We start from the raw sequence: 12,788 nt of genomic DNA, 5'->3' as shown, positions 1-12,788 counted from the left end.
GAAAGCTGCGATCTTAAGTTAACGATCTCCTCCTTTAATGGATTTAATTCAAAATTTACAATTTGCTTAATTAAATCTCCTACATTTAACATGGTGCTGTTTGTTATTGCCTGATGGCTTGTATTTTCTTGTAGCGGATTCATGTGGAGTCTTTTATTTACTACAGTCTGGCTTGTTGAAGGTTCTGGCATTTTGAGAACTCTTTCGAAATTTGAAATTAACTCTTCCACTTTGTATATTTGTATTTCCTTTCTTACAAAATTTTAATATAATAATAATAATAAAATATGTATGATAATAATAAAAAAGTATCGCTCACGAATCGTCCTTATTTTTTTTCTTCTCGTTGTTATTTTGCCTGGTGGGGTCGTCCCTATTCTGAATGATGATTGGGGCCGTCCTTTCTTTTTTGTTTTTAGATTTTGTCTCGGGGTCTTCCTTCTTTAATTTTGTTTTTAAATTGGGTCTTCCTTCTTTTCCAAATATTTGGCGAGAGATTGCCCTTCAGTCTGTTTTCTTAGAATGTCTTTGTTGTTGATTTTGAAGAGTTTTTAAAATTGCTTTTCACAATGTTTATTTTTTTGATGAAAAATTTTTTGTCGCTTTTTGATTGTCCGAGCAGTGAATTTATGTTACGATCACTATTTTGTAATTTGAGATTTCAAGGGGATTACTTCATTAATTATGTTCCACCTTAGTTTTTTGATCAACACAAACTTTTTATTTATTCGGCGGTTGTATCTGGTTTTTTTTGGCCGCGCTAAATTCCTTTGTTTCACTTTAAAACTTTTTTGTTTTTATTTTAAAGCTTGCTTTTTTAGAATTTTTTAATCGCACGGCCCAAGTTGGGCGTCAATTAAGTTTCTCACTTGTGATTTAATTAAAAAAATTTATTTTTATTTATTAATCACTTAATTTCTACTACATTTTTTTAATAGGTCGAACTTAGTTAATTCACTGCTCGTTTACTTTTCCTCGATTTGCACTACTGCTCGATTCGGATCTGAAAAAGGGACTGCCTGATCTCTCGGCTTAAGAGATTTTATCCCCAAAAATTGATAAAGAGAATGGCTCAAGAGAGTCGGAAAATAGGATGATGCAATTTGCCAATTAAATTTGAAGTCCAATCTTGGCCGGAAATTGGTGTTTACATTAGCGGAGTTGGGACCTTTGGGGATCTTTTGTTTACGTTAGCGGACTGGATGTTTACAGCATCCGTTTGATTTGGGCTGCGTGAAATTAATCTGGGTGGGTATGATTCGAAGGCCTGGTTGAAAGAAATAGCTGACCACGGATTTATCTCGGGTCTGTCAGAGATATTTGGAAATTGGCTTACTGCTCAAAGTTGCTTATAAATTGGGTAAGAGCCCCTAAATAATGTGTCATATAACTTGTATGCCTACTGAAACTTAATAATGAAATATGTAGTAATGGTGACACATGTGTTTTAATTTTAGTTATTTCTCATTTCGAGAAGTATTGCTTCAAGAAACGTGATCAAGAGAATATTAATGAAACCTAGTGAAACTTGAAAGCATTATATAAGCATTTATTATAATAATATATTAAAATTTATTACGAATAGAATACTTTTTTTACACAATTTTACATCCTTTCAATGTCTATTTGTTGACCCTCAGGATCGAAAAAAAACTTTTTAGAAAATCTAAACATAAACTAGGAAGAACGCTATAATCGAGTGCCTCGTCTATCAGATACCCGTTACTCAGCTTAAGGGAGCAAAGGGGAAATGGAAATATATAAGCAGCAAGTTATTTTGGGGCGCCACCTACCGGCTATTTCAGTAGATGTGAGCGGCAGACAGGTTTAAGCGTTTTAAACGTTTGTGGCTTTCTTCTTTCTTCTACCTGTTACATAATTTCCGATGATAACGGGTATTAAAAAAATTCAGTTTGTCAATTTTTCCCAAAATGAGGTTTTACGATCTTAGAAATTTTAGGCGATGTTAAACATAATTTAGAGAAAAATGAGTCTTACCGTTTCTGGAAAAACGAAATGAATGCAAAGAAGTTACTTCTGAGACACTTTTGGACGATAGATAAACGATAGCACACATTTTATAAAAAACAAAAAGAGTCGCGATCGCGAAGAGTAACTTCTGAGACACTTCTGGACGATAGTTAGACGATAGCTCACCTTTTACAAAAATAAAAAGGGTCGCGATCGCGAAGAAGTATCTTCTGAGACACTTCTGGACGAAATAGGCCTCTTCGGCGACACTTCTCGGAGTCACTTTCAGAAGTATCGCGTAAGTCACTCCTGGAAGTGTCGCCGAAGACACTTCAAGAAGTGTCGCCGAAATGACTTCTCGAAGTGTCGCCGAAGTGACTCCGAGAAGTGCCGCCGAAGTGGCACTTTTCTTCCCGACGGGAGAGACTTCCGCGATCCGAATGCGATATCGCGGACGATTATCTTCTAGAAGTCACTTAGAAGTGTCTTCCGCGATAGAAAATGCTTGCAGGGTGCTTACCCAAACTCTATTTTAAGGTCCTGGTTAGGTAAAAATTGCCATTTTGCACACCCTTATGAACTAGAAAAATCCCAATTTTTTAGATCTTGTCGTTTCAGAGATCTCTGCGCTGAATGGCTTCACTCTGCCTAATACTTATAAATAAATACATAAATAAATACTTAGATAAATTCATAAATTATTAAATACATCACTGTGGACGGCAGTCCACGTAATGACGAAGCGGGGAAGGAGGGTGTGCGAAGGCAACTACTAAATAAACACGAAGAAATTTCAAATTTTGATAGAACTTTTTTGCTTTTTCAGTTCACGACGACAAAATAAGAACTTTATTTAAACAATTTTGCAAAACTCTGAGTTTTACCGGAGCTATGGGGGTCACAATATGGCATTTTTTAAACTTTTTCGAAAAAGTTGCACTCAGTCATTATCACCATCAATAACTTCGGAGTGGTTAAATATATCTTTATTATGTTTTTACTAATAGACCAAGAATTATTATACATTTTTGGGGCCGGTCGGTCCACAATTGTCAAAATCGGATGCTTCGTTTAAAAGTAATACACAAATCAAGATTTTCGGGGAAGGTAAAACGCGAAGAACGAAAAAGGAAAGTGGGCGTGGCACCCCGCTGAAACAAAGTTGCACTGCGCAGGAAGCCCAGGAAATTACTTGCCAAGTCGGACAACAAAGTTTTATAGTTTCCAAGATCTCAACGTTCATACGGACAGACGGGCGGATAGATTTTCCACATACGATTTTTTAATGTTGGTGATGAAAAGGCGTTCACATATAGAAGCATTGAGATGCGTAAAAGTCTGATAATTATTTATACAAGATTTATCCATTATTTTCCTAAAGTTGGAATTAAAAAATTCTTTCTTTTTTTCATTTCTTTCTTTTTAAAATCAAATTTTTTTCTCTGCTACATTAAGGGCGGACATTTTAACTGCCTCGGCATATATTTACTAAGATTTATTGGAATCCCTTTTCAGGATTGGTATCAAGACGTCTTACAACGTTTCTGTGTAGTATAAGAAGTATTGGCTTTCAAACTGTGGAAAATAAAACAGCGCGGCGAACGGAAAAATTCAAATGAATTTTAAGTTGGCCAAAAATATTACCCAATTTCCCACTACTACCCAAAAACAGGTGAAAAATGCCGACGACCGTCGATGACCCAAATATATTTCAACCATCACTAAAAAAAATTAAAAAAAAATTTGGTGTCATTGGAACGGATTTTTCAAGCCCTTTCCAATGGTAAAATTTTCACGATTCTTTAATTAAAATTGCACATTTTGACAAAAAAAATTAAAAATTTGAATTTTACACCTTACGCACAAGCAACCACGCACAAGCAGACCCACACACACACAAGCACTCGAGGTTAGTGGGCGATACTCAAGTTCGTGGGTATGCACGTGCACATGGACATTCTCAGAAGATAGCGAGGGGTCACAATATTTTGAAATGCAATAAAACGATAGGATTCCTTCGGATAGCAAACACACTGATTATGATTTTAAACAAAACCGTCGAAAAAATCCCCCTTATTCTAGCTACTGCATTTGACTATTACTGAACCGCCGCAAATGGCTTTGGAAGGGTAATATGGATACGGTCGGTTCACAGCAGTAACCCTATTATGCGATTTAACTAAATACCTTGTGGCAATACCAATTAGAAACAAAAAAGGAAGTTTACTTCGACAAGCCGAAGTTTATATACCCTTGCAGTTATAAAAAATAATCAATAATTTTAATAAATTGAATTCGAAATTCTTAAAAAAATAAAAATTTGTATTCCCAATATTATAAGATCATATGTCAAAAAGCCCCAAAGCTATAATTTGTTTCACATTATTTCCCACCAATTATCCGACCGTTCCTATGACAGCTATACATATGATATAGTCGTCTGTTTTTAATAAAATTTAATTCGAAATTCAGAACTAATTAAAAAATGTTATTTTCATGCTTATAGAAAATTATGAGAAAATTCTAATGGTTGCATTGCAACATCTTACGCAAATGTTGGCCCGAACCAAAGTGTCGATAATTTTGTATCCGTAGCCGATACACCATCGATATTTACCTACATACTGAACCCTTCTACATCACGTTCACCCCCCGATAATTTGTTAGTAATCCTTGTCTTCCTTTTCCTTCTAATAACCATTCGACTGCGGTCTTGTTCTGCTTCCTATTTTCGAGAACCAATCTGATTGGTCCTAGGAGTACAACATGCCTGTATGCACTCCCTGTAGATGACAACCTGTTAAGTGAGCATTCTAGAATATAAAAATGACACCCCTCAAATTGCTCAGGATCAGTTCTTCAAATGCCTCAGTACTGCATACCAATGGATATTACTATTGAGTTTGTTGATACCATTACTGAGATTGATTATCTCGAAATACCAGAGACGCAGGATTCTGATGTCGAGATTATTGAAAACTCGGATCAGGAGGTTGTGGATGCTTCAGATACGGAAGATTTAGTTGATCGTCTCCTTCGAAGAGTATTTCAACCTTTTGCAGCTCCTACCCAAGAGAAGGACCCGGAATTGTCCTCCCTTGCGTGGAGCCAGTTCCCAATGGAGACTGCTACGCAGGCTGCTCTGGAGTCCCTGATCCTAAACGATGAAAGCAAGGATCAATTTCAGTGTGGACAGGAAATTGAATTGGACGAATCTATCCCGACAGAAATGTTTCCAGACGATGACCAAATCCTCGAGGAAATTTTGGAGCCCCCAAAACAACCAGCAAATCCATATTTAAATTTGTTAGATGATGCAGATGACAGCGCTTTACTCGATGTTTTATTTAGTCTAGAATAGTAATTTTAAATTTGTCCCATTTTATACATAAAAAAATTATATATAATAAAAACTATTTTGAAATGGAGTTCTTATAAATGTTTTTTATTTTTTCGATAATTTTATTTTATTATTGTGCATTAATAGAATATGCAAGTTATATGACACATTATTTAGGGGCTCTTACCCAATTCATAAACAACTTTGAGCAGAGAGCCAATTTCCAAATAACTCTGACAGACCCGAGATAAACCCGTGGTCAGCTATTTCTTTCAACCAGGCCTCCGAATCATTCCCACCCAGATCAATTTCACGCAGCCCAAATCAAACGGATGCTGTAAACATCCAGGTCCGTTAACGTAAACAAAAAGATCCCCAAAGCGGTCCCTAAAACTCCGCTAATGTAAACAGCAATTTCCGGCCAAGATTGGACTTCAAATTTAATTGGCAAAGTGCATCATCCTATTTTCCGACTCTCTTGAGCCATTCTCTTTATCAATTTTTGGGGATAAAATCTCTTAAGCCGAGGTTTGATTATTGATCATTGAGCTAGAGATCAGGCAGTCCGTTTTTCAGATCCGAATCGAGCAGTAGTGCAAATCGAGGAAAAGTAAACGAGCAGTGAATAAACTAAGTTCGACCTATTAAAAAAATGTAGTAGAAATTAAGTGATTAATAAATAAAAATAAATTTTTTTAATTAAATCACAAGTGAGAAACTTAATTGACGCCCAACTTGGGCCGTGCGATTAAAAAATTCTAAAAAAGCAAGCTTTAAAATAAAAACAAAAAAGTTTTAAAGTGAAACAAAGGAATTTAGCGCGGCCAAAAAAACCAGATACAACCGCCGAATAAATAAAAAGTTTGTGTTGATCAAAAAACTAAGGTGGAAAATAATTAATGAAGTAATCCCCTTGAAATCTTAAATTACAAAATAGTGATCGTAACATAAATTCACTGCTCGGACAATCAAAAAGCGACAAAAAATTTTTCACAAAAAAATATACATTGTGAAAAGCAATTTTAAAAACTCTTCAAAATCAACAACAAAGACATTCTAGAAAAACAGACTGAAGGGCAATCTCTCGCCAAATATTGGAAAAGAAGGAAGACCCAATTTAAAAACAAAATTAAAGAAGGAAGACCCCGAGACAAAATCTAAAAACAAAAAAGAAAGGACGGCCCCAATCAGGATCATCATTCAGGATAGGGACGACCCCAACAGGCAAAATAACAACGTGAAGAAAAAAAAATAAGGACGATTCGTGAGCGATACTTTTTTATTATTATCATACATATTTTATTATTATTATTATATTAAAATTTTGTAAGAAAGGAAATACAAATATACAAAGTGGAAGAGTTAATTTCAAATTTCGAAGGAGTTCTCAAAATGCCAGAACCTTCAACAAGCCAGACTGTAGTAAATAAAAGACTCCACATGAATCCGCTACAAGAAAATACAAGCCATCAGGCAATAACAAACAGCACCATGTTAAATGTAGGAGATTTAATTAAGCAAATTGAGATCGTTAACTTAAGATCGCAGCTTTCCCACAAAATTAAAACAGTTGAGGATTATCAGATAGAGATTGTAGATCCGAATATAAAATGTGACACATCTTATGAGATCATTAAATCTGTTAGGGAATATAAAGGTGAAAAGGATAAATATGTAAGCTGGAGAGAATCGGCAGAACTAGCCATGGGGCAATACGCCAGAGGGAGTGAAAGATTTTATTCTGCCTTATCTATATTACGAAACAAAATAACAGGAATGGCAAACGACGCCTTAGCCCATAACGGTACTGTATTAAATTTCGATGTCATAATGGCCAGACTTGACTTCGTCTTTAGCGACAAACGACCAATTCACATTATTGAACAGGAATTAAGTGTATTGAGTCAGGGAAAATTATCCATAATGGTACATGGTACAGTTAATAGAAAATAAACTCTGCTAATTTATAAAACTATTATGACCTACGGTAGAAACAAACCTATAACAGCGGAAATGAATGAGAAACATAGAAAGACACCTCTTAGAGTTTTAATTACCGGCCTCAACGGCCAAATTTAAGATACTATTTTCTCAATGAATCCACCTGACCTACCAAATGCAATGGTCTTAGTTCAGGAATTGGAAAGCAACAACATGAGGGCTCATTTCGCAAATAATTTCTCTACTACTCAGAGAAAACATAGCGAGCCAAACTCTAGTGGAAATGGACAAACACATTTCAACCACAAGACAAGACAGCAAAACAATAGTAACAGTAACCAGCGAAACAATAATAATTTAAGGTTTAATCATGACAACTACCAGAACAAAAATACTTACGATTATTATAATCAGAATAAAAATAATTCTTGGAACCAGGGTAGATTTAATAATAACCAACAAAAACAGTGGAACACCTATAGGCAGCCACAAAATAACCCGGAGCCAATGGAGGTAGACGAGTCTATCCAGGTTCAGAATAAGCCCAACAACGGCTATAATCAAGGCTATAATAAATATCAAAATAATAATTATAGTCAGAACAAGTGGGATCAAACAAAAAAATTTGAGACCCAGAACACTCACCAAGGCCAAGCCCAAAATAAAAGGGTACCAACTGGAACTGTTAACCAACCGGCTAACAAGAGGATGAGATTAAATTACATTGAGGAGAACCATTTTTTAGACAAAAGTCAGGAGTAGGCTCACCCAACTTAATTAGAAATGATCCAAAAATAAATAAAAAATTAAAAATATTAATTGTCACTGGGGCAACCTCGTGTTATATAAGAACAGGAATTTATAAAAATAAGAACGAGCTTCCAATTTACAAAAGAGTATCCACAGTGAATGGATATTCAATAATTAAATATTATCATCTGATAACTATTTTTGATACGCGATATACTTTTTATGAAATAGATGGGCTAGACTCAGATTTACTGGTCGGCTATAACCTATTAAAAAAAATAGGAGCGGTAATTGATACAGCTAAGGGAGTAATTAAATATAATGGAATAGAAGAAAAATTAAATTATGATAACGGAAACATATTAAACCAACATTCTTTAACAGAAGAAAACGTCATTGAGAAATCGACAAAAATAAAAATTTGGAATTTAAAAATTCTGAACACGCCGTCTTGAACTACTTGACAATCAAAAAACAAACAACATAAAAATATCGTCTGCAGATCAAAGAAAAGATCTGGAGAACGAAATATTAAATATCACCAATGAAGAGCATTCAAAAATAAATATGCAGATCCCATTTAGGACAGATATCCGCGGTGAAATAAACACCGTAAATGGTACGGCCATTTACAGCAAACAATATCTTTATGCTCAATCAGCTTCAGATTTTGTAAATTCTGAAATAAATCGAATGTTAAATGAAGAAATTATAAGGCCAAGTAGAAGTCCTTATAATTCACCAGTACTAGTAGTACCAAAAAAGGGTTTCAATGAAGACGGAACTCCAAAACTCGGACTCGTAATTGATTATAAAAAACTTAATGAAAATACAATACCAGATAGATATCCAATGCAGGATCCTTCAGTGATTTTGTCAAATCTTGGGAAAGGCAAATACTTTTCAACAATTGACTTGGAATCTGGATTTTGATCAGATTCTCATGAATGAACCAGACATTCAGAAAACCTCATTTACAATGAACAACGGGGAATACGAATTCCTAAGAATGCCTTTCGGTTTGACCAACGCTCCAAGAATATTCCAACGAGCGATGGATGATATATTAAGAGAACAAGAGGGTAAAATATGTCACGTTTATATGGATGACATAATTATATTTTCAAAAACAATTGAACAACATTACAAAGATTCAATTCTCATTATTTCAACTTTGCTGAACGCAAACATGAAAATTTCAATTGAAAAATCAAAGTTTATTAAATTAGAAACCAATTTTCTCGGTTACGTTGTTTCCCACAATGTGTTAAAAACCGATCCCGAAAAAATTTATACTATCGTAAAATATCCGATACCTAAAAATATTCGAAAGCTTAGAAGCTTCCTAGGCCTTACAGGATATTACAGAAAAATTGTGCAAAAATTACACAAAATATCTAGAAGGCCAAACGGCAAAGTATCAAAAAAGACATCACGTAAAACTTTAATACAGTTTGGTTTGTCGGGCGAGTTCCTCGATGCCTGCGCATCTCAGCTCTAGCTCTAGCCGCGGGTGGCCAATGCGGCTCTGTAATCCAATAGGATTCAAGAAAATCTGCGGAACGAGAGCCGTAAGAAACATGCTTAAGCCCAACTATCATATTTCGGCTTACCTAGGCAGCCGCCAACACTAAATGATATGCAACTTGATTTTCCAAAACACATGTAAGTTATATGACACATTATTTAGAGGCTTTTACCCAAATTATAAACAACTTTGAGCCGAAAGCCAATTTCCAAATATCTCTGACAGACCCGAGATAAATCCGTGGTCAGCTATTTCTTTCAACCAGGCCTTCGAATCATTCCCACCCAGATCAATTTCACGCAGCCCAAATCAAACGGATGCTGTAAACATCCAGTCCGCTAACGTAAACAAAAGATCCCCAAAGCGGTCCCTAAAACTCCGCTAATGTAAACACCAATTTCCGGCCAAGATTGGACTTCAAATTTAATTGGCAAATTGCATCATCCTATTTTCCGACTCTCTTGAGCCATTCTCTTTATCAATTTTTGGGGATAAAATCTCTTAAGCCGAGAGATCAGGCAGTCCCTTTTTCAGATCCGAATCGAGCAGTAGTGCAAATCGAGGAAAAGTAAACGAGCAGTGAATTAACTAAGTTCGACCTATTAAAAAAATGTAGTAGAAATTAAGTGATTAATAAATAAAAATAAATTTTTTTAATTAAATCACAAGTGAGAAACTTAATTGACGCCCAACTTGGGCCGTGCGATTAAAAAATTCTAAAAAAGCAAGCTTTAAAATAAAAACAAAAAAGTTTTAAAGTGAAACAAAGGAATTTAGCGCGGCCAAAAAAAACCAGATACAACCGCCGAATAAATAAAAAGTTTGTGTTGATCAAAAAACTAAGGTGGAACATAATTAATGAAGTAATCCCCTTGAAATCTCAAATTACAAAATAGTGATCGTAACATAAATTCACTGCTCGGACAATCAAAAAGCGACAAAAAATTTTTCATCAAAAAAATAAACATTGTGAAAAGCAATTTTAAAAACTCTTCAAAATCAACAACAAAGACATTCTAAGAAAACAGACTGAAGGGCAATCTCTCGCCAAATATTTGGAAAAGAAGGAAGACCCAATTTAAAAACAAAATTAAAGAAGGAAGACCCCGAGACAAAATCTAAAAACAAAAAAGAAAGGACGGCCCCAATCATCATTCAGAATAGGGACGACCCCACCAGGCAAAATAACAACGAGAAGAAAAAAAATAAGGACGATTCGTGAGCGATACTTTTTTATTATTATCATACATATTTTATTATTATTATTATATTAAAATTTTGTAAGAAAGGAAATACAAATATACAAAGTGGAAGAGTTAATTTCAAATTTCGAAAGAGTTCTCAAAATGCCAGAACCTTCAACAAGCCAGACTGTAGTAAATAAAAGACTCCACATGAATCCGCTACAAGAAAATACAAGCCATCAGGCAATAACAAACAGCACCATGTTAAATGTAGGAGATTTAATTAAGCAAATTGTAAATTTTGAATTAAATCCATTAAAGGAGGAGATCGTTAACTTAAGATCGCAGCTTTCCCACAAAATTAAAACGGTTGAGGATTATCAGATAGAGATTGTAGTCCGAATATAAAATGCGACACATCTTATGAGATCATCAAATCTGTTAGGGAATATAAAGGTGAAAAGGATAAATATGTAAGCTGGAGAGAATCGGCAGAACTAGCCATGGGGCAATACGCCAGAGGGAGTGAAAGATTTTATTCTGCCTTATCTATATTACGAAACAAAATAACAGGAATGGCAAACGACGCCTTAGCCCATAACGGTACTGTATTAAATTTCGATGTCATAATGGCCAGACTTGACTTCGTCTTTAGCGACAAACGACCAATTCACATTATTGAACAGGAATTAAGTGTATTGAGTCAGGGAAAATTATCCATAATGGTACATGGTACAGTTAATAGAAAATAAACTCTGCTAATTTATAAAACTATTATGACCTACGGTAGAAACAAACCTATAACAGCGGAAATGAATGAGAAACATAGAAAGACACCTCTTAGAGTTTTAATTACCGGCCTCAACGGCCAAATTTAAGATACTATTTTCTCAATGAATCCACCTGACCTACCAAATGCAATGGTCTTAGTTCAGGAATTGGAAAGCAACAACATGAGGGCTCATTTCGCAAATAATTTCTCTACTACTCAGAGAAAACATAGCGAGCCAAACTCTAGTGGAAATGGACAAACACATTTCAACCACAAGACAAGACAGCAAAACAATAGTAACAGTAACCAGCGAAACAATAATAATTTAAGGTTTAATCATGACAACTACCAGAACAAAAATACTTACGATTATTATAATCAGAATAAAAATAATTCTTGGAACCAGGGTAGATTTAATAATAACCAACAAAAACAGTGGAACACCTATAGGCAGCCACAAAATAACCCGGAGCCAATGGAGGTAGACGAGTCTATCCAGGTTCAGAATAAGCCCAACAACGGCTATAATCAAGGCTATAATAAATATCAAAATAATAATTATAGTCAGAACAAGTGGGATCAAACAAAAAAATTTGAGACCCAGAACACTCACCAAGGCCAAGCCCAAAATAAAAGGGTACCAACTGGAACTGTTAACCAACCGGCTAACAAGAGGATGAGATTAAATTACATTGAGGAGAACCATTTTTTAGACAAAAGTCAGGAGTAGGCTCACCCAACTTAATTAGAAATGATCCAAAAATAAATAAAAAATTAAAAATATTAATTGTCACTGGGGCAACCTCGTGTTATATAAGAACAGGAATTTATAAAAATAAGAACGAGCTTCCAATTTACAAAAGAGTATCCACAGTGAATGGATATTCAATAATTAAATATTATCATATGATAACTATTTTTGATACGCGATATACTTTTTATGAAATAGATGGGCTAGACTCAGATTTACTGGTCGGCTATAACCTATTAAAAAAAATAGGAGCGGTAATTGATACAGCTAAGGGAGTAATTAAATATAATGGAATAGAAAAACAATTAAATTATGATAACGGAAACATATTAAACCAACATTCTTTAACAGAAGAAAACACCATTCTTCCATTAAAAGAATTTATACTAAAAAAATACTTTGATGAAAAAGCTCAAATCAGATCCGAATCTAAAATGGGTAATCAAAGCGAATCTAGTTTGGGATATACAAATCCTGAACACGCCGTCGTTGAAAAATCCGACAAAAACAAAAGTTTGGAATTCGAAAATTCCGAACACTCCGTCGTTGAA

The sequence above is a fragment of the Drosophila biarmipes genome, unplaced genomic scaffold (assembly GCF_025231255.1).
Source record: "Drosophila biarmipes strain raj3 unplaced genomic scaffold, RU_DBia_V1.1 ptg000019l, whole genome shotgun sequence".
Lineage (NCBI taxonomy): Eukaryota > Metazoa > Arthropoda > Insecta > Diptera > Drosophilidae > Drosophila > Drosophila biarmipes.
The sequence above is the reverse complement of the archived record's forward strand: the minus strand, read 5'-3'. Positions refer to the sequence as shown.